The sequence below is a fragment of the Lepus europaeus genome, chromosome 15 (genome assembly GCF_033115175.1).
Source record: "Lepus europaeus isolate LE1 chromosome 15, mLepTim1.pri, whole genome shotgun sequence".
Lineage (NCBI taxonomy): Eukaryota > Metazoa > Chordata > Mammalia > Lagomorpha > Leporidae > Lepus > Lepus europaeus.
In genome coordinates this window covers 64,646,745-64,651,556 of record NC_084841.1, presented here as the reverse complement: position 1 = coordinate 64,651,556, position 4,812 = coordinate 64,646,745, and the positions used below count along the sequence as shown (strand labels likewise).

The following is a 4,812-nucleotide window of genomic DNA, read 5'->3' as shown; positions in this document are numbered from 1 at the left end:
GCAAAGGAAGACCTTTCTCTCTGTCTCTCTCTATCACTGTCCACTTTGCTTGTCAAAAAAAAAAAAAAGAAAGAAAAGAAGTACATTAATAATGTACATTAATAATGACTGGAAACTGTACTCAGCCAGGTTTGACTGATAGGGAAAAGCCCAGGCATTCCTTACACGTCCCTTTCCTTGCAGAGTGGGCCTGAGCTGTAGCTGCCTATTTCATGAGTGCAATCAATGTCCAAATTTAGAAAGATCTCGAGTCCTTAGTCCATCATGAATGGCATAAAGTACGCAGAAATCGCTTTTCCTATAGCAGATACGGTTGGCTGATAACCTTTTCCTTCCTCTCCTCTTCCCAATCCTGAGAGAAATTCACATAAGGTCCAAAGGGGGCTATTCCATGTGCTGCTTCGTTTTCCTATAGCAAATGCCAGTTGGGCTTCTGCTTCTGCATAGGCTCTTGCCAGAATATGCACCATCAGGCCCTAATAAAAATAACATTCTTGTGGTCTATGCTGTAGTAGGTTAAGCCTCTGCTTGCTATGCCATGGCACCAAGCCCCTATAATTACATTCTTCAAAATGTAAAGTTTCTTTTTCTAAACAAATATGTTTGTCTCCCTGTGGTTAATAATTGCTTCATGTCCAGACATTTTGTCTATTACATACCTCCTCTTTTCTATTTTTATGTACTTAAATAACAGAATGAAGGGGAGGCAGAGAGAAAGAGAGAGATCAATCTCCCATCTACCAGTTCATTGTCCAAATGTGTGCAACAGCTGGGGTTAGGTCAGGTCAAAGTCAGGAGCCAGGATTTCTGTCCGGGTCTCCCACATAGGTGGCAGGAGCACAAATACTAGGGCCGTCATCTGCTGCTTCCTAGATGCATTGGCAGGATGCTGGCTTGGAAGCGGGGAGTAACTCAGACTTGAACCAGTTCTCCAGTATGGGATGCAGGCATCCCAAGTGGCGACTTAACCTGCTCTGCCACAATGCCTGCCCACGTGCCTACTCCTAAGTCATCTACAAATTCTGCCAGAATTCTAGTACATTTCTCCATGTAGTGAACAGATACGTCATTAAATACACTGATCCAATTTTCTCCCCCTTGGAGATAGATATCAGTTCTGGAGGCTTGGAGTCTTCCTTTTCCTGCCTCAGTCTGCACTGGCTGCTTTTTAGGTCTGTCATGCAGTTGTTAGCCTAGAACTTTCCTTCACTAACATCTTAGGCACCCCCGTGTCCTTTCTCCTGTGCTGATACCTTATCTTCATTTATATTAATCATTCTTGCTTGGTGGAAAATACCTTCTAGTACCTTCCGAAGAAAAGATTCCACAGGAAGAAAACTTTTGAGATCTTGCATGTCTGAAAGCACTTCTATTCTAGTCTTAGACTCGATTGGTTGGTTGGCTTTGTAGGGAATTCTAGATTGTAAATAATTTCCCTTTGGAATTTAAAGATATTGCTGCATTTTCTTCTACTTTCCATAGTGTCGTTGTTCAGCGTCCAGTGCCATTCTCTGTCCTCATGCCTGATCTTTCATCTGTAATCTTTTATTTCACTTGAAGTGTTTAGGGGATTTTCTTTATTTCAGCTGTCCTGACATTTCAGGATGAAATGCTTTTGTGTGAACCTTTTTCATTCACTTTGCAAGGCACTCACGAGTACATTTTCAATCTAAAAACTTCTTCACTACTGATAAAATGGCTTTTTTTTTTTTAATAATTCCAGCTCTCCCTACCCATTTCCTTCTTTCTTTCTATAGGTTAGATATTTTAGCTCTTGGCTTGACCCTAAAGTTTCTTTTCTCTCTTATTTTTCTAGTTTTATCTTTGTATTATTTTTTGGGTAGTCTCAACTTCATTTTATAATATCTTATTAGATTCTTTTTTTTATTTTTTTGACAGGTAGAGTGGACAGTGAGAGAGAGAGACAGAGAGAAAGGTCTTCCTTGTGCCGTTGGTTCACCCTCCAATGGCCACCACGGCTGGCGCGCTGCGACCGGCGCACCACGCTGATCTGATGGCAGGAGCCAGGTGCTTCTCCTGGTCTCCCATGGGGTGCAGGGCCCAAGCACTTGGGCCACCCTCCACTGCACTCCCTGGCCACAGCAGAGAGCTGGCCTGGAAGAGGGGCAACCGGGACAGAATCCGGTGCCCCGACCGGGACTAGAACCCGGTGTGCCGGCGCCACAAGGCGGAGGATTAGCCTAGTGAGCCACGGCGCAGGCTAATATCTTATTAGATTTTAAAATGTTTCTTTTGACTTACAGAAGCTTGTATTTTTCTCTGAATATTTCTAGTCAGGGCAATACAATCTCTCTCTCTCTCTTTTTTTTTTTTTTTTCAAAAATAGGAGGACATTTGCCCTAACAAGAATGTATGTAATAAGACTGATCTGAATTAGAATTCCATATAAATAGAATGTGCATCTTAACACATGAAAGCAAGGAAAGGATATTTTACATTATACAGAACTTCAGGTGATTCAATCGAGTTACCCCTCCAACTAAATACTTATTTTTCATGTGTATTACAACATTGTGGTCAGTTCAGAGTGTGCCAGCCATCACACAGGTACAACATTTCGTAGTGTGAGGCATGCTTGCCTGTTTCCAGAGAGATAGGTGACGTAGCCTTTGCTTCAGAGGCCCTGCCGTGAGTGAATTATTGCCTGTTTTTAATGTTTCGACTAAGCACTCCATGGCCTCAGCAAGGCCCGTGCCTTTGGTTGTAGACGTTTTGAATATTTGCCACTTTCCATCCTTTAAGGCAGGCAACCCACGTGAATCTGCCTTCTCTGAGGGAGTCATGGCCTGCTCCATGTCCTGCTTATTTGCAAACACCACTGGAATGGCTTTTCTCAGCTCTTCTTCCTCCAACATAGCAACTAACTCTGATTTGGAAATTTCAGTTCTCTCGGTCACAACTGTCCACTACCTAAATGACTGCATCTGTGTTTGAATAGTGACATCTCCTGATTTCCCTTGTGGCCTGATACTTGTCTGTCCTAAATCCCAGACTTGGAATTTAAGGTTTTTTTTTTTTTTTTTTAAAGATTTATTTATCTATTTATCTGAAAGTCAGAGTTACACAGAAAGAGATGGAGAGGCAGAGAGAGAGAAAGAGGTCTTCTATCCGCTGGTTCACTCCCCAATTGACTGCAACAGCTGGAGCTGCGCCGATCTGAAGCCAGGAGCCAGGAGCCAGGAGCCAGGAGCCAGGAGCCAGGAGCCAGGAGCTTCTTCCAGATTCCTACATGGGTACAGGGACCACTTGGGCCAACTTCTACTGCTTTCCCAGGCCATGAGAGAGAGCTGGATCGGAAGTAGAGCGTCCAGGACTTAAACCAGCACCCATATGGGATGCCGGCACTGCAGGTGGCGGCTTTACCTGCTACGCCACAGTGCTGGCCTGGAATTTAAGGTTTTTGTTTGTCACTGTCTCTACATTAAATCTGGTGGTAGGAATAATGGTAACAACTTCTCCAACTTGTAATCTGTATAAAATTGTGGTTTTTCCTGCTCCATCTAGTCCCCAAATGAAAATCCTCACATCCTGGGTCCAAAGACACTGGAAAAAATACTTGAGAAAAAGCCACCCATGATGAACCACCTGTCTACACTCGCCGATCATTGGAGACAGACCCTAGTTTCAGCAGGGACCCCTATGCCAGCCTCAGCATCACCACCTCGCTCACCTAGACCTCAGTTTGCTGCTCTGAGGCGTTTTTCCGCGATATCTTCTTTAAGATTTGCTTATGAATCTCCTGAAATTTTTCTCCTGTTCTTTGCTTTGCCTTATTCCCACCCCTGCCCCCTCATTTCTGTGCTTTGGTATCTGATTTGCATGGCATAGATTTGCATGGCTGTAGATTTCCTCAAAAGTGTGGTGATCCCCAGATGGCTCTTCATATCTAAGACTGAGGGAAGCTACCTGAATGGCTGCAACTGGTGGGCTGGCAGCCCTCATTTTGAATGTTAGGCATGGGATCTGGGACTTTTGGAAGATTTCCCACATAACAATAAAAATATTTTCCCTTGGTCAAGTCAATCGCTCTAGAACTATCCTACAGCATCCTCTCTGAAGGATATAAACATCATTGTGTCAGCTCAGTGGGAGAAATCTCTTGGTTCATTTTTGTTCCCTTTACCCCAATGTGATTTAGGTATCTCACTCTTATACTCAGTTGTCTTGTTGTCTACAGACCAAAGGGTCTCTATTTCAGCCTCACCAGGGGAAAATTCTTATTGTCTCCCATTAGGGGTAGGGTAGCTGCTTGGTGGAGAGAATGATTGGGGGTCTCCCACTCCATTCACAGGCCTTCAACCAGTTCTGTTGTCTTCCAGCTTGTCTTCACACGGAAGTCTTCAGGGATCCCTGGTCATTTATGTTTATGTTGTGCCCAGGAGTTTGGGAGGGACCAGAGATATACCACATTGACCAGATTTCCTGGTATCATTCCAAATATATGGATTTCCTGCACTCTTCCCGGACATTCCGAGTCTTCACAGTTGGGTGTGAACCTAGGACTGTGCTTTGGGAAAGGTCCTCTGGTGATTTTGGTGATGCTTTATTCAGAAATCCTTACTCTGCCACTCTCACCGCACAACCTGATGGTTGTTTGAAGGCACAGGAATGAAGGAATGGGGAGAAGGACAGCTGAATTCTGAGACAAGGATGGTTTAAGAAGGGACAGGCTTTGAATGATCCAGGGGTGTTTTGGAGGGGGCAAATCTGGATTAGGAATGTTGGTGGTCGTATTTCTCAAGGGAGAAGAGAAGGTCAGAGAAGCTAGGGAACCAGTATTGGAGGCCTGGA

The 4,812-nt window shown here is 44.2% G+C and overlaps 1 pseudogene; it reads right to left on the bottom strand.

The window, feature by feature from the left end:
• Positions 1-254: 254 nt before the first annotated feature.
• Positions 255-3,596, bottom strand: LOC133774312 (ADP-ribosylation factor-like protein 1; annotated as a pseudogene).
• Positions 3,597-4,812: the final 1,216 nt, after the last annotated feature.